Consider the following 19,152-nt stretch of genomic DNA (forward strand, 5'->3'; position numbering starts at 1 on the left):
GCAGCGAATTCACAACTCCAACGCCGACACCCCCCCCCAGGGCCGGGGCCAGCAACGACGCCCCCCAATCTCCACACGGGACCGGCACACCAACTTTATCGCCGCCTCCTCCTCCGCCGCGGGCAGCGGCGACGAAAAATCCCAACGCGGTAGCGGCGAAGGCGGCAGCGGCAGGGGCTGCGGAGCCGCTGGGTCGGCAGCGGCGACGGTTCGGCTGTAGGGTCACATCGCGGGGGCGGACAGGGGGCAGCCACAGGCGGGGACGGCGGGAATGGCCGGAGCGCGCGGGGCTCGGGAGCACGGGGGGGATTCGTTGGAGACACAAACTTCCCCGGCACCAGCACAAAGTTGTTGTAATTGTGTCACACAGCGAACCCCACGCCGCCGCCGTGACCCCCCCTCTCCACCCGGTCGGCTTAGCCAATCGGCGCTGCGCACTTTCTTCACGTGACCTTTGTTGACTCACGTCAGCCGTGGCTCCACTTAACTTGCTAGCTGCTAGAGCCCCGCCCACCGAGGCCGCCACCGACAGGGGAGCGGGACGTACGCCAATTCTAGCCGGTGGTTGGCTGCTGGACGTGTCTGTCGGGGAAAGGGTTGTCACCGAGAGGCAGCAACTGGTTAGGTTGTGCTAGTTAAATACACGGGCAGAGAATGGAGGGTCCGGGCCGTGTCACCTCGGGAGCCGCGGCGGGCTCTGGAGGGGGAGGGGAGCGGTGGGGAAGGGCGAGGTCCGGCACCGCCCGCGGCGGACGCGAGCGGCGGTTGAGGATTCCGTGGACGGCCTTTGCCTGCCCGGAAACTGGGGGGTGGGCCGGGACCACGGCTCCGGTCGTCCCGTGCAAGCTTCAGGCATCCGGAGCCCCACAGGGCCCGGTGCGGGTCACGTCGCCGAGTAGCGGTGCACGGTCCCGGACCTCTGCCCTCCGAAGAAAGCGCATACTTTTGGCACTGCTGGAAATAATGGCCTCCGCGAGGAGTGCGCTCGGGGAGCAGCTGCCGGGCCCCAAGTCCCGCGGCCTGGGCGCCGCCCAAGGCCTGGCCGCGCTCGCAGCCTGGATCCCCTCACCCGCGCCAAAAGTGAAGGAGGAAAAAGGCCTCTGACCCTGGCCAGTACACCCCAGGCCGGAGGGAATGAAGAGTCGCCTGCGGGGTCTGGCTCGCTGACCATGGCTCCCCACCGCCGAAGGTCTGTCTGTTGGCGGCACTTTCGGGCCAAAATTTGATGCTACCTGCGTTTGCCCTGCATCTTATCAGTAATTAATTATAGTATTATAAGAAAAAGCAATTAAAAATGTTAAACGGGATCGCCAGGATGTTGGGTTTTGTTGCTGTGATCTGGTCTCAGTGGGGCCTTCGTGGAGTGCTAGGGGGCTGCTTGTGGACAGACCTGGGAGAAAACGCACTTAGAATCCTCATCACACCTTGCAACCCAGAAAAGCGTTTTCTGCCTCCACTACTTGCGAAAACCCTTAGCAATAAAACTTTCTTATTCTGACCGTCTCTCGTGTGCAAATAAAAGTCATGGGTCTGGTGGTCAATCCATAGTATAATTGGGAGAAAGAAAAAAAGCCTTCTGTCAACTATTCAAACGGCAGATTTAATAAGATAGATCTCATATAGCAATAAGTCTGTTACAGGGCATACTTCCAATTTTAAGGGATTGGGAAATATTAAATATTAACATGTGAAGTAGGTTCCCTTTATAAACGGATTTTTATTTATTTTCTACAGTACATTTCCACCTGTAACCAGTTGGATTTATTTAAACTTGGATTTCAAAATATAAGGAAGACAACTCAGTGCTGAGTCAGTAAATCGTAGCAATACTCAGAAGCTGTGGAAATCCCAACTGACTTTGCACACAGACACAAATTTTAAATTGCTCCCTTGAGACTAGTAACTAACCGAACAAACTCTAGTTTTATATAAATTATGTTTCATATTTAATTACTCTCTAAAATACCTCTTCCATTCTTTATTGTATGCCATTTTGCTTAAATGAGTAGAGGGGGCTGAATATTTTCTACGGCTAAATTAACACATGCATTGTTAACTTTGTCATAAATAGTGGCCTTCAAAGCCTGGAAGATTTTTGACCCCACTAGCATGGGGGTGTTCCACGCACAGCAGATATAAATCTGCCAGTATTTGGCCATCTTACTAGAGTTGGCTCCTGATTCAGGCCCTTTCCAAGAATGATAAAGCTACCCACTCCCCATCTCTCAATGTATTTCTTCCCACCATAACTATATAACAGCAGAATTGCCTTTAGTGTATGCAATGATGTGGGGTTGGGGAAGATTGGAGTCAGGCAGACCCGATTACCTATCCTTGTTCTGAATAGACTGCATGACCTTGGGAAAATTACCTATCCTCTAAACCAAAGCTCCGTTTCTGTTCTAACTACAAGGATCTGTCCTCCATCAAGCATGGGACGATTTTCATGCAGTGACATAAGTCCTTGCATCACTATGTAATTTGTTGGATCTTTCATAGTTTATCGTCTGTCAAATATATGTAAAATAGGTATTAAACCTTTCTCCTTCACTGAAGAGAAAAATGGGGAAATAGAACAAATGGTTCTATAATAATTATTTCTATGAAAAGTGAAATCTGAAAACCCATGTGGAAGGCAGAGTGGTGTCACCAAAGGAGCATGAGCCGTGATATATAGTCTCAACTCCTATTATTTGATATCTGTGAGACCTTCAATTAGTCTAATTTGAGCCTCAGTCATTCACCTGTGAAAAAGAAAATACAGCCATTTTATGACATTAATTTAAAGATTAGATGCTATAAGGTAGGTAAAGTGCCGAATACATAATATAGATTCAAAAACTTCAGTAGAGCTAGAGGTACAGCTAAGTGGTAGAGCATGTACTTGGTATATACATGAGGCCCTGGGTTCAATCCCCAGCACCAAAACAAAACAAAAACCCTATAAAATAGGAAGGTTGGAAGGTCTGAAGTCTTTCCTTGCTTTTACAATCGGGTTCTCAATTTATTGATCGTCATCTACTAATCACTTCCTCTTTTACCCTCCCCAACCTCCCTATAATTCCAACACATAAGCAGTCAAAGTCTACTTTATACTTGAGACATATCAACCCAACATTGCTACACTTCATTTATTCTAAAATTAAGCCTTGCAGGGATACACACCTTTTCCCCATCTGCTCAGGAGGCTGAGGCAGGAAGTTCGAAAATTCAAAGCCAGCCTCAGCAATTTAGCAAGGCCCTAAGCAACTTTTCAAGACCCTATCTCAAAAAAATAAAAAGGGCTGTGAATGTAACTCAGTGGTAAAGCACTCCTGGGTTAAATCCCCAGTATCAAAATTAATAAAAAGTAAAATTAAACCTTATATCACTTAGTACTAATTTTTGTTTCATAAACAACACACTAGGAACTGAGCAAAGTTTAATCTGAATTTACCAAGTTGATATGACATATAGATAAAGTAGATAAAATCAATATTTTGAATTATATAAAACCTTTTGTACTGAGTAAGATTATAGAGTAATTATTGCATAATTTGTAGCAATGTTATATTAATACATAAATACCATCAATGTCAGAAGGAACTCATTCAATTATAATAAAAACAATCTATTTTAAACAACTAAATACTTAACCTGAAGCATTTAGGTATATACAGTTTATTTCTAGTGTTAGTGCCTAGAACCTGTACAGATAATAAAAAGTAACATAACAAAGATCTAGTTTTATAAATAGAACCATACTTATCCTTTATGTCAGAATCAAAAATAAGTTCAAAAATTTACCAGTTCTTATACTATACTGACCAGTATCATAAAGATTATCTGAGCCAGGCATGGAGATGCATACCTATAATCTCAGCAACCCAATAGGCTAAGGCAGGAGGATCACAAGTTCAAGCCCAGCTTAGACAATTTAGTGAGACCTTGTCTCAAAATAAAAAGGGCTTTGGGGGGCTGGGTTGTGTCTCGATGGTAGAGTGCTTGCCTAGCATGTGTGAGGCACTGGGTTCGATTCTCAGCATTGCATTTAAAAAATAAAATGAAGTCCATTGACAACTAAAAAAATATTTTTTTAAAACAAAAAGGGCTGGGGGATGTAGCTCAGTGATAGAGTATCCCTTGGTTTAAGCCAAGTACCACAATGAATAAATAATAAAAAACTTTTTTATTACAAAAATTTAAGTTGTCAGAATAGTTTTAGGACTTCTGCTTCTAGAAGAAACCTAGATTCCCACACCTTCACCAGGCTAAACCTCACCCCACCCTCCACAACTGCACTGGGGAACCTGAAATTCTGTCTCTACTCGTTATGAGTGGTCATGCCCCCTCCCTGCTGAGTTAATGTTTGAGGAGACCTAGTGGGGAGTCAAGACTCACCACTGATCAGTGGTAATGCCATCATCCAAATGCATTGCAGGAATGAGGTACTTCTGTACCACCCATCCAGGGTAGTGTCATTGGAGGCCTATTAAAGAGCCAGAATTCCCATCCCTACTAGACAGTAAGAAGACACTCCTTTTCCACTCAATGTCAATGAAGACTAAATGAGCAACCTGGACTTCCACCAACATGTAGCAGTAAGAAGTCAGTGCTCCTATCCCCTATCAAAGCAATGTCAGAGGAAGCCTGCGCTGATTTAAATAAGATCCAAAGTCTCAACCTAATACTTAAAATGTCCAGGTTTCAATAAAAAATCATTAATAATACCAAAAATCAGGATAATCTTAAATGAGAAAATATAATCAAAGATGCAAATACTAAGATGAATCATATATTTGAATGATATGATAAGGATTTTTTTTTCAATATAGGAAATTGAACTCAGGGACACTCTACCACTGAGCTATATCCCCAGCCCACAGCAGAGTATGGATTATTATCCAAATTGATGGCAAAGCATTTATTATGCAATTTGTTATTGCCTTGCTAAAACAATACAATATATGTCAATATTATCAGAATAAGCACACATCACAATATTCCCAACCAACAGGAAAGCAACAGTGAGAACCACTAGAAAACTGAAAAGAATATTTCATCACAGCAGAACTCTTCACAAAAATAAAAACTAACAATGACATTGAAAACAAAGTAATTTTCTGAGCAGCTCATTTCTTAACCAAACAAGGAAAACTGTTTGATTAAATTGTGTTTGATTGCAACAGCCAAAGAAATGTGTCCAGAGAAAATAAACTTAAGGCCATTAGCCTTTCAGCTAGAACATTTGCTTGAAGAATTGAAGACATTGTGATCAATATTCATACCCAATTAAAAAACAGGCAATTAATTTTGAGTGGTTTCCTTTGGTACTTCATGAGTTAACTATTACAGATACCACTTAGTTGTTTATTTGAGGAGTCAATGTCATGTTTGAAAGGCCTGAAGAATTAGCTCCTTTGAATAGTTTGCATGGAACAATGCCAAGTAAAATTATTTGTAAAGAAACTAAGACAGGGGGGCAGGAAAGATGGTGGAAGAAGATGGACATCATTACCCTAGGTACATGTATGACTGCACATATGGTGTGACACTACATCATGTACAACCAGAGAAATGAAAAGTTGTGCTGTAATTGTGTACAATGAATCAAAATGCATTCTGCTGTCATATATACCTAATTAAAATAAGTTGATTTTAAAAAGAAAAAAAAAACTAAGAAAGCACTGATTCATTACAACATGAAGTGGAATCTTCTAAGATGTGTGACAACTGATGGTAGTAACAATATATGAGAAGCAAAAATATGTTTGGTGGACAAATTGACAAAATTTGTATGAATGTATTTAAACCCTATGACTATTTTTAGGTAGTTACTTTGGGGTACTATTTGAATCTACCATGAGTTATTGAATTAATAGTATCAATGGTAACTTCATTCACTCTCTAACACTTAACCATCATTAGTTCAGTGAATCTGTGTCAGAATTAGAAACTGAATATCCTGACTTGCTCTACCACACAACAGTTTGAATGAAGTCTTAGCAGTGACAATATTCTATTTGGCCACTGTCAAGCAATGAATGACTATGGAAATTAGCTTTTGCTACAGATTGGATAATGTGTCTTAATTTTACCAATTTCAAGGCAAAATAGCACTTGTATGTAAAACCTTTACTAAAGTCATTTTGGTAAAAACATTGCCTGGATTACAAGTAATTTTAAGTCACTTTATAAACTTTCATTCTGTCAGAAGTTAAAACAAGAAGTGAATTGTCCATTTTTATATAAATTTGCAGTATATTTCTCTTCCAAGTTCAAACTCTGTTTCATGCACCATTTTTCAGTCCTTAATGTAAATGTAAAGGAAATTTCCATATTTCAAAATTCATTTAACTGAGCAATTGAGGAGTTTTCATCTAAACATAATTGGAAGCGATTAATCTGCAATGTAACGACACACTAAAAGGAAAATATCAAGAGAAGAATCTACTAGAATCCTATAAATGCCTTCCATACGATGAATGTACCCAATTAAAATATATACATGGATTAATCCAATGTTTGGCAGTGTCTTTCTCTGTGAAAAGACATTTTGAAAAATGGAACACATAAAATCTCATTACAGATCATCATTAACAACTGAACATTTACAATCTAATCTGATGATAGGAAACACTAATTTTGAACCCCAATTGAGCAAAATGTGTTCAAAAACAACTCCATTCTAGCCCCCAAATTATACTCAACTATTGTTATTAGACTTTGAGTTATATCAGTATAATACCTATGGAAATTTGTTTCCTCTGTTGTTATATAAGTAACTATATCATATCCTTGATTTTGCCTCTTGGCCTGCAAAACCTAAAATATTTACTATCTGGCCTTACACAAGTAAGTTTGCCAACCCCTGGCCTAACTAATTGGTTCCCTGGGGGATTCCAGTTCAAATGACATATTACTCTTTACCTCCAAATGCATCCTTGTCTAAAGGCTCACAAAAATCCCCTCAAATACAGGGGAACAACAACAACAACAACAACAAATAAGATTTCACAACATCCAAGATTAAAACTGACAAGCAACCTGAGGCCGGGATCTAGATGAAATTGATGTTAATTATGAGTTGGGTGACTTTACAGGGCTGCATTGAAGAAATCCCAGCCATGCTTTACCTTGGCTTCATTTCTTCTAACAGACATTGACTGAAAAAGGTAGGAGTCTACTTATTTAAGGCCCACAGCCCTATCCCCTGATCACTCACCTTTTGTCTCCCAACTCAAAGACTTGATGCCTAAACCAACAAAAGGTAACAGTTATTCCACCCTTGAAAGCTGTTCACCAGAATACTAATCCCCATCCCTGCTTCCCCTGCACCCTTACACCAATCTGTTTCCTATTCTCTATCTAGGCAGATAGGAAAAAAACAAGTGAGCAGTAAATAAGGAAGAGATTGAGGGGAAAAGGGAGGAGATTCATATTTAGGCCCATGTAGTCCCCATAACAAAGGCTGGTTTCATGGGCATGAAACTTACATAGTCATCCAGGACTCTATGATAAGACCCCATGCTTGATTTAATTCTCTGTTGTCACTGTCTTGATATTCTTAATTTTTGAACAAAAGATCCCTCATTCTCATTTTACATGTAATTTTCTCCAAATTATGTAGAAGATTCTTCCCAAAACTTTAGGGAAAGAGAACGACTTGAAGGTGTCTGAGAGAAGTCTGTGTTGGGGGCTGTACTGTGTTATATATATCACATAAGCAGATAAGAGGCACAAAGGGTAAATCAAACTACATGTACAATAATGTGCCCCCCAGGTACAGATTTGACATGGTGATTCTATTACTACTTCCATACACAGATGGTAGATCCTAGGGTAGCCAGCTTAGTCCCTGTAGACAAATGTTGAGCCTAGAGAACCGATCCTATTTGAGGGTAAGGAGAAAAAACAATACAGAACTAGAGAAGACAGCACAGCATCCAGAAAACTCAGAGAGGATGGGAACTCTCCTTCACTAGGAGAAAATTTTAGAAACCTCTTGGCAACCTAAAGGATTCTGTAAAAAAGAAACAGAAGGAGGGAAAAGGTAGGACTGAAATGAAAATCCAACAGGATGAGATGAAAAGAGAAATGGACAGGGTAAGAAAACTCAGCAAGTATTCTAAAAGAGCAGGAACAAAATTAAAGTACATGTGGGAGACACTAAAGATCAAAATTTATATGGCAAAAATTTGAATTGATGTTAAGAAAAAAGGTGATGCTAAGAAATTAAATGGACTATGAAAGATATAAAAACAATAAGAGAAAGGATGATTGCTATGGAAAAAGAAGAGTGCAGAACCAACAGACGGTTAATTTGTGTTACTAAAAGAGGAATAAAGGCAAATGGAAGAGAAGTAATAAAAACAGGAAAAAAATATCCCCTCTATTGAAGTGCTGGGGATGGCACCCAGGGCTTGACACATGCTGGACAAGCACTCTAACACTGAGCTACACCCCCAGCTCCAAGAACAGTGCTTGTTGATTGAAAGGAGTCCACCACGTTCTAGGCAAAGTTAAAAGTTTTAAGCTATAATATTAAAAAAATCCAAAATCATGTTACCCAGGTAAAAACAAAAATCAATCTCTCTGACTTCTCATATATAGAGTTTTAGAAAAATTTATGACCCCAAAATGTAATATACATCTGAGTTGTCTTTTGAGTGTAAAGATGCCAGAAAAATGCAGTGCTATTTAAGGGATAATAAAAGATATAACCTTCTTGAAAAATTGCCTTACAATCTATTCCAACCAACAAAGAGATAAAATGAAAAATGTTCAAGAATGAATAAGTCATGGAGGGGAGCATTATGAAGCCAAAATAGAAGTGCATCTAGCTGGGTGCAGTGACACTTGCCTATAATCCCAGCAACTTGGGGGATTCAGGAAAGAGGGTTGTAAGTTTGAGGCCAGCCTGGATAAATTAGCAAGACCCTCAGCAATTTAGCCAGACCCTTTCTCAAGTTTTTTAAAATAAAATAAAAAGGACTAGGGATGAAGCTTCTTAATGGTAAAGTGCCCTTGGACTCAATCCCCAGTACAAATAGGAGGAGGGTGGGGGATTGTGTCTAAATAATTGCATCATATCTAATTATAAAACAAAATCTGGGACTGGGACTGTAGCTTAGTAGCAGTGTATGTTTAGCATATGCAAGGCCCTGGGATCAATCCCCAGCACCAAAATCAAAACAAACAAACAAAAAAACTGAATCCACATTTTTTTTTCTCAAATTCAGTTTAAAATTTTTGAAATAGTAATAAAAGTATATGACTCTAAAACCCCAGTAAACATTTACACAGAACTGGAAATGAGGTAAAGTGTGGCAAATTCTTATCTCTAAAGCATAATTCAGAATATACCATTTCAAAGTTTAAAGTCAGCCTCAGCAACTTGACAAGGTCCTAAGCAATTTAGTGAGACCCTGTCTCTAAATAAAAATAAATAAATAAATAAAAAGGGCTGAGGATGTGGCTCAGGGGTTAAGCACTCCTGAGTTCAATCCCCAGTTTCCGCCCCCTCTCTCACACATACACACACACACACACACACACACACACACACACACACACGCCATTTCACCCTAGACTAATCAATTTGACAAAGATTAATTTAAAGAAAACTTTGTGTGTGTGTGTGTGTGTGTGTGTGTGTGTGCGCGCGCGCACGCGCGCGCGCGCGCTCGCGCATTCCTAGGGATTGAACCCAGAGGCCCTCACCACTGAGCCATAACTCTATCCCTTTTTTAACTTTTATTTTGAGACAGGGTCTTTCCAGGTTGCTGAACGTGGCCTGGAACTTGAGATCCTCCTCCTTCAGCCTTCCGGATTGCTGGAATTACAGACAAATACCAATGTGCCCTGCTGTATTTTTATTTATTTGTTTGTTTGTTTGTTTATGTATTTATTTATTTATTTTTAAAGAGAGAGAGAGAGAGAATTTTTAATATTTATTTTTTAGTTTTCAGCAGACACAACATCTTTGTTTGTATGTGGTGCTGAGGATTGAACCCAGGCCGCACGCATGCCAGGCGAGCGCACTACCACTTGAGCCACATCCCCAGCCCTGTTTATGTATTTATATATGTATTTATTTATTTAGTGGTACTGGGGATTGAACCCAGGAGGCACTTAACCACTGAACCACATCACCAGCCCTTTTAAAATTTTTATTTAGAGATGGCTTTGCTAAGTTGCTGAGGCTGGCTTTGAATTCGCAATCCTCCTGCCTCAGCCTCCAGAGCCTCTAGTATTGCAGGTGTGTGCCACTGCTCCTGGCCTGAATTTTGTTTTTCTTTTCTTTTTTTTTTTTTTTTTTTACTTTTTTAATGGGATCTCACTGTATTACCCAATCTGGTCTCAAATTCACATACTCAAGTGATACTTCTACCTCAGCCTCCTGAGTAGCTGGGACTATAGGCATGCACTATCGTGCCTTACTTAAAGAAAACTTTTTAAAAATCTAGAAGTATTTACCAGGTAGTATATTTACTATATCAATTCAGAAATAAGTGTACGAAGTAAAAAGTGCAAGTTTTCCCTTCTTCCAGGTAACCCTTTTCAACTAATAGAATGCAATATTTTCTTAAACAATGAGCAGTTAAACACAAGAAACTGGAAATAAAGAAAATGGCAGGGAGATGTTAATATATAAGTTATAGGACAAAATGATATAAAACCAAATATTTCAAAACTAACAAAAATATAAATCCTCTACTTAAATACTTGGTTGAATAAAACAAATTTAAATATAATTAATTACAAAAGGCATGCCAATTTTAAAAAGTTACAAACTAAAATGTAGACAAAGACAATACAAAGAAGAGCACAAAAACGAGGAGAAGGGTTGGCGATATTAGATGATCAAGACAAAAAGCACTAATCAGACAAAGACAGTTTTGTTAGTAAGAGGCCACAAATAAAATACTCATTGTATTGAAGTTCAATGCCAAACTATTATGCCATCTGAATGTATAAAGAAAAACCATTAGAAATTATATTATCAGCATTCTCCAGATGTATTATTCAGCTTCACACTACCACAACAAAATACCTGAGAAAGGCTACTATGAAGAAAAAGTTTATTTAACTTTCACTTTAGGGGGTTCAGATCCAAGATGTGGTGGCTGGATTTGTTTGGGCCTCTAGTAAGGGTGGCATATCACGGTGGGGATTCATGGTGGAGTAAACCACTCATATAATGAGCCAGGAAGCAGAGAGAGAGAACAAGACCAGGGTCCCACAATCCCCTTTGAGAGCATGGCCCAAATGACTTAAGAACTTCTCATAAGGCCCCACCTCCTACAAGTCCATAACACTCCCCAGCAGTGCTACCCTTAGGCATCAAGCCTTTAACACGTGTACCTTTACGGGACACTATCCATATTCAAACCATAGCACCATAAAAAAAAAAAAAAACCCAACCAACAGCATACATGCATGCATATGAACACACATGTACATGAAAACACACATACATAGAGATTTTAAGGAATTGGCTTATGCTATTATGGGGGCTGATCAGTCTGAAATCCATAGTGTGGGCCAACATGCTGGAAACTCTGATAAAAGTTGATGTTGTAGTCTTTCAGTCCAAAATCTTCAGGGAAGGCCTGTAGGCTGGAAACTCAGGAAGGGTTTCTTTGTTGCAGTCTTTTTTTTTAAATATTTGTTTCAGTTGTAGGTGGACACCATAATCCTTATTTTATTTTTATGTGGTGCTGAGGATCAAACCCAGTGCCTCACACTTGCTGGGCGAGCACTCTACCACTGAGCCACAAGCCCAGCCCCTTTGTTGCAAAGGAGCTGATACAGAATAGCTTCTCTCAATCTTTGCCCTTCAGGTCTTCAACTGATTGGATGAGGCCCATCCACATTATGGAGGGTAATCTGCTTTACTTAAAGTTAACTGATTATAAATTTTAATCACATCTACAAATACCTTCACAGCAACATCTAGACTAGATAGGATCAAACAAATGGACAGTATAGCCTAGCCAAGTGTACAGGGACTGGGGAGGTAGCTCAGTGGTAGAGTACTGGCCTACCATGTGTGAGGCCCTGAGTTTAATTCCCAGAACTGGAAAAAAAAATCATTATCATTCACAGAAATGTAGGAAGAAATTGACAGAGAGACAAGACAAAGCAATATAAGACTACCATACCTGGTAGTCTTGGACACAGTAAGCATATCAAAAAATAAATATACATGCAGAAAATGTGAATACTATTAGAAATATATATATATATATAATGAATTATATATAAACTATATGAAAATAACATATATAACATATTACTTTTTAAAAATTTTTTTTAGTTGTAGATGGACACAGTACCTTTATTTTTATTGATTGATTGATTGATTGATTGATTTTTATGTGGTGCTAAGGATCAAACCCTGTGCCTCACACATGCTAGGCAGGAGCTCCACCGCTGAGCCACAACCCCAGCCATTAACTTACATTTTAAATCATACAAGTAGATGAGAATGGTGGTAGCATTATGGGGGTGGGGGAACAAACATTAATGTTGGACTCATGCCTCATACTCTGTACCAGGGTATATTCCAGATGGATCAGAAAATTTAATGCTAAAACTGAAAGCATAAAAGTACCTGAAGAACCAAGGAATACTTTTTTAATATCATCCTAGAATGTGAAAAGCTTCTCTGAGAATGATATAAAACCCCAAAGCCATTTTTAAAAAAAAGCTTCATAAATTTGACCCAAGAAAAATAAATAAGATCTGCCTGGCAAAATCACTCTAAGCAAAAACATGAAAACTTGGAAATATTTGAAATTCATTTTTTTTTCATGTCAGAGGGGTAATATTCCAACATGGTAACAAGGTTTAAGGGAGACACAGCTTACACAGTGGTATGAAAACCCAATCAGCGCATTTATGAACCACAAAAGATGAAATTCCTATCACAGACAAATTCCACATTTCTCTAATAGAGTTCTTAAAAATCAATTTAAAAAAACTAGCAATCTAATAAAATATTAATATGAATGGCCAGTTTATAGAAAGAAAAGTAAAAATGATTCTTAAAAGAATAAAAAGATTCTAGCACCCACTCATAATAATAGACATGCAAATTTAAAGTAAACTGAGATCACTTTTTCACTAGTCAGAATGATTAAGATACAAAAGTGTAATATTTTACTGTGCTGTTCTGTCTGTGGAGAAACAGGCATTTTCATACACTACTGGCAGGCTTTTTGTTTTGTTTTTATACAGTGCTGAGGATGGAACTTATGGCTTTATGTATGCTAGGCAAGTGCTCTACCACCGAGTCCCTTTAAATTTATTTTGAGACAAGTTCTTGTTAAATTGCCCAGACAGGTCTGGAACTTTCCATCCTCCTGCCTCAGCCTTATGAGTAGCTGGAATTACATGCATGTGCCACTATGCCAGGCAAATTTCTTTTCTTTTTCTTTCTTTTATGTGTGTGTGTGTGTGTGTGTGTGTGTGTGTGTGTGTGTGTGATCCTGGGGATCAAACCTAGGACCTTGTTCCTGTCAGGCAAGCACTCTACCACTGAGCCATACTCCCAACCCTGAAGTAGGTCTTTATCACATCCATAGGAAATAATCTGGCAATGTTTATTAAGATTTTGAATTATGAAATTAGGCCATTGTTTCCATTTATATCCTATGGACAGATTTTCACACATATAAAATATTGTACATACATAAACAAGTTTCTGTATTACAGTATTATTTGTAGTAGCAAAATTTTAGCAACAACATAAATGTACATCAATAAGGGATGGGTATTTAACAATTCATTTAGAAGTTGTATTTCTATACAGTGAAATACTATGCAGTTATTAGAAAAATGAGGTTGTTCTCTTTTACTGACAAGCATGGTCTGTAACATATATTACTAAACAAAAAGAAACAAGGTAGAGAACAATTGTGAAGTATGCTGCCACTTGTTGAAAAGTGAAATATAGATACACACATATATAATTCTTTGTATATGCATAAAATAACACCTTGGAAGGATACAGGACAAAATGATAATATTGGCTGCCTTTGGGGAGGAAAACTGGGTACAGAACAAAGGTGAGAATTTCCACTCTAGATATCTCTATATGCCCTTTGAAAGTTGGATCATGAGTGTATTACCTGCTCAAACAATAAAAGGGTTTAAATAATAAAATATGACAAAACTCATATCTAAACTTACAATCCTATCCATAGAGAATACATCTGCTTTACTGTTCAAGAGACAATTGACTACGAAATCTCAATTTTGTAAAGCAAAACTTATGCATGTCACATTCATTGACCATAGTGCAATAAAGTGAGAAATAAATGCAAATCCTCACTGTCCCCAGCAAAGGGCCCTGTACTACCTAAACTTGGAGCCTTCAGAGTTCAATCAAATTAATACAGAGGGCTTCTTGGTCAAGTCCAATGCTCCTTTTATCTCTCACCATCTAGAGGAAAGGGGCTAAATCCAAATTCAGATTTAATGCGTTTAAGAGTCCTATTACAGAAAGTCTTAATAAATATATTTTGTGAATACAACTATGTGGCCAAGGTCTTGATCCATCTATCCAAATGGAGAGGATCTGGAAGGGAGTCTGACATAAGCACCAAAAGGTTGCCATAAAATTCATATTTTCACTGCCTTTTCCCTCCTTATTAGGAAATTTCCAAAAGGCAATCCAAGAGGTCACCTCCCCATCTTCCTTAATTTCATTAATAGGGAAATGGTGAAAGTATATGGGAAAGAGATACTAAAGTGCCTGGAAATGGGCTCGCAAATATCCATAGGTAAATGTGGCCTTCCTACTGGATATTTTTAACTCTAGCTCAGAGACAGGGTGAATGAGAATGGATAATCACAGATATCTCTTTTTAATAACAATAGATATGATGCTAAATGTTTTAGCAGGTTACACTATTTTAAAAAAATTGTAAAGTGTGTGCATGTTTTTGTAAGGGTCCGGCGAAGCATCAGAGGAAGAGACCACAAGAGACTAGCTTCATGCAATTGGCAGAAGGGGTTTTATTGATTCAGCATGCTGAGGCTCCAGGCTCACTCAGGAAAATAGAGCAGCCCAGAGCCCAGAGCAGAGGTCAAGCAGAGCTTAAGTACACTTTTTGGGGAGGGCGGGGGGCTTTGCATACATCAGAGCAAATCATCATGAGGTGCGGGAAAATTGAACAACAACTCTGAGACGTGATTAGTACATTCATTGGCGGGAACAGACTGAGCAGGGGTGATTGGTCACTTCTAGGCAGGGTACACATTCAAACTGATTGGTTTTAGGGCCTACATAACTACGTGACATACTACACAGAGTCCCAGGTTATTAGACAACCAGTGGAAACAGTGGAAATATTTACTGGGCAGTTCCAGTAGTGTCCTAACAGCTACAGGGATTACAGGTTCTGGGGGTAGCAGAGGAATTTTAACAATACCTAATCTTTTACTTTTTAACCCAGGCCTTGCAGTTTAGAAACTTTACAATGCCCGGTCTTTTACACTTTAACTCAGGCTTTGCGGCTTAAAATCAGCTTAGAAATTTTACCTTTACATTTTAATACACTAAATTACAATTTTCTAACATTATGAGCCTTTGGAATTAAGAGATACAAACTCCAAAAGTATGGTCAATGCTAAACTGATCAAATTTTAGAATTTCTTGGTAGCTGATTTTTTTTTTAATTTAAATGTTAAGAAATTTTTTGCTTTCTTTTTTGTGGTACTGGGATTGAACCCAAGGGTGTTCTACCAGTAAACTACATCCCCAGCCTTTTTTATTTTTTATTTTGAGACAGTATTTCCCTAAATTGCATAGGCTGGCCTCAAGCTTGTGATCCTCCTGCCTAAGCCTTCTGAGTCACTGAGATTACAGGCGAGCCACTATGCCTGGCAAAGCTGTACTAATTTTAAGGAATGTGGTACTGTAAATGAACCAAACAGAAGGAACAAAAGCAGATATATATATATATATATATATATATATATATATATATATATACACACACACACACACACATACACACACATATAAACATACATATATATATATATATATGGCATTTTTGTGACATCTTGAAATTGTTTTTAAAAATTAAATAATTCCAACTTAAATAATATGCCAAAATTAGTTTAGGATGTATTTAAGAGTTAGATATGGCCCAGTATATTAATTAATTAAAGCAAGAGCCATTAATGGATGTTAATACCATTGGATGAAAGTAACAGGATATTCATGTTGCTAAAGTATCATCCCAAAGATTACTTAGTAAATTTAAAGGTAGATATTTGGTGGTTACCACCTTAACTAAGTGATCAAACTTAGCATCACTGCTAATGGGACAAATAGATACCTGTACTTCCTGATACAATGCAACATGAAACTACTCGTGATGTATTCTAGTAAAAAGTCACAATCCAAATCTAATCAAACCTCTAGACCTAACTTCCAGTTTAAAGAATAAAAGTGATACAGGACCAAATTAAACAATAGCATGAGGGCAAGTCCAGATTACTGAACCCTATAGTACAAATTTGTTTTGGACTCATCAAAAAGACAATGTCAGGGAGAATAAAAAATAGGGTCACTGTTTTGTATTAAAAGAAATACAAAAATGAAGTGCAGTATGTGAACTTGGTTGGATCTTCTTTGAGAAAGAAAAACAGCTATATTGGGCTGGGGATGTGACTCAAGTGGTAGTGCACTCGCCTGGCATGTGAATCAAATTAGGGAATTGTTGTTAATTAACTGGCTTACATTTGATGATATTGTACTTATTATAATGTTCTTATTTTTAGGTGATGCATTTTAAAATATTTGAGGATGAAATATCATGATATCTTCAACTTACTCAAATAGATCACAAATAAAATTACAATGAGTAAAAGAGAAAACAAAAGTGATAAAAGATAGTTATTGACTCACATAAGTGGAGCAAATACAAGTGTTCGTTGTAGTATTCTTTCAATTTTCAGGGTGTTTGATAATTTTTAAGTGAAAAAAATTAGGGAAAAGTTTTAAAAGTGAAAAAAGCATAAATTAGTAGAAAATAATAATAAAGTTTTTATAATTATGCAATGGAGAAAACATTTAATATATTATTCATTCAGTTAAAGCCTTATAGATTCAGCTACATACAAATTAAAACTTTGGGGCCAGGTGTGGTGACAAATGACTGTAATCCCAGTGACTTGGGAGGCTGAGGTAGGAGGAACACAAGTTTGAGGCCAGCTTCAGCAACTTATTGGGGTCCTAAGCAACTTAGTGAGACCCTGTCTCAAAATAAAAAATAAAAAGGGCTCAGTGATTAAGTACCCCTGGGTTCAATCCTTAGTACTAAAACAAAACAAAACAACAAAAAAAAAACCTTCAATTCCCAAGTAAGTACCATTAAAAATTGACATGAATGGCATCATAAAGTGGGAGAAATACATGCAACATTCTTTAAATTTTTTATTTATTTATTTATTTTTGCTGCAATGCTAGGAATTGAACTTGGAGCCTCATGCATGCTAGGCAAGTGTTCTCACCACTGAGTTACATCCCCAGCCCTTCATACAACATTTTTGACAAGAAATTATCTTGTATTTCAATTATTACAACTGAAAAGAAAAAAAAAAAGATTTACACTCTTGATAGAAAAATGCCTAAGAGCATGAATGGATGATTCACAAAAGAGAGAAAGATAATGTGAAATACCTCTTGTTAACTGCTTGGTTGTTTCTCAGCCTTCATCAGAGTTGCTTGCTAAACATTCAGCTTCTTCAGTCTGTAGTGATGAGGCCCAGGAATCCATATAATAAAAACTCCCCTAGTGATTTGTAATCACTAGCAGGTAGTGATTAAAAAAAAATCCTTTTTTTGTTTTAGAAGAAATGTGGGAAAACAGAACCCAGTCTGAATGTCAGGTCTTCGCTTCTGACCTGTGTGCTGCCTTAGGCAAATTCCTTAACCACATCAATACAATGTGAGTAATAACTACCTTGAAGGGCTATTATAAGGATTAGACATTGCAAAGTATCTAGTACTGTGGCTGACATATAATTGCTTCCTAAGAAATGGTGGTTATTATTTTCACTGTAATTCATATTCTAACAGCTATGATCTTTTTTTTTCCAGATGACATGATCTTCTTCTTTCTGCATGTTATAGTACTTTATATATAATTGCCCCAAGATGGAAACATCCCTGTTTTAGGTTGTATTTTATCCTTCCCACTCCACTGAAATATGCTCAAGTTCCAACCCCAGAACCTAAGAATATGACCTCATTTGATAATAGGTTATTTTAGACGTAAAGTTTTGATAAGGTCATACTAGAATGGGCCCCCAATCTGATTGGTATCCATATAAGAAGAGGGAAATTTGGAGACAGATATGCACAGATGGAAGATGGATGTGAAGACACACTAGAAAAGATATGACCACTGAGGCAGAGACTGGAGTGATATATCTACAAATCAACAAATGTCAAGGATTGCCTGCCAGTACCAGAAGCTAGGAAAAACCAAGAGTACTCTCCTTACAGTTTCCAAAGGATGCATGGCCCTGTCAACTCCTTGATTTAGTACTTCTTGCCTCCAGAGCTATGAGAAAATAAATTTCTGTTGTTTTAAGCTACTGAAGTTTTAGTATTTGTTATGGCATCTCCTATGAAACTAATACAAACCCTAATATCCTTCAACAGGTGGATGTAAAACAACTGTAGAATGATCAAGCAATGAAACGCAGCATGGGTAAGTCTCAAAACATTCTGAGCAAAAGAAGTCACTCTTCAGAAATTATGTCTTGTTTAATTCCATTTATGTGATATTCTGTTAAAGGCAAATCTATAGTGAAGAAAGATAGATCAGTGTTTACCAGAGGTTGGGGTTTGTTTGAGTAAAAAGGGGAAGCATAAAGGAAATTTGGGGAGTTATGAAACTACTCTGTATCCTGATTGTGGTAGTAGTTAACCTGAATCTACATGTGTTAAAACTCATTAGACTGTGTGATGAGTTCATTTTATGATATGTTAATTTAGATATTCAAAAAATGGAAATACCCACCCACCCATGCACATGTATATACTCAAATGTTTTTCTTTAAAAAAAATACTTTTAAAGAAATTTCTCATCTTGATTTCTGTCAGAAAGATTACTTTGTGGGTACTTTGCCACATCAACCCTT

General features: G+C 38.0%; 1 non-coding gene across 1 annotated transcript; it reads right to left on the reverse strand.

The window, feature by feature from the left end:
• Nucleotides 1-12,798: 12,798 nt before the first annotated feature.
• Nucleotides 12,799-12,901, reverse strand: LOC113175464 (small nucleolar RNA U13). Its single transcript, XR_003299971.1, has one exon. It is a non-coding gene; the product is annotated as a small nucleolar RNA U13 (small nucleolar RNA).
• Nucleotides 12,902-19,152: the final 6,251 nt, after the last annotated feature.

The sequence above is a fragment of the Urocitellus parryii genome, chromosome X (genome assembly GCF_045843805.1).
Source record: "Urocitellus parryii isolate mUroPar1 chromosome X, mUroPar1.hap1, whole genome shotgun sequence".
Taxonomy (NCBI): Eukaryota; Metazoa; Chordata; class Mammalia; order Rodentia; family Sciuridae; genus Urocitellus; species Urocitellus parryii.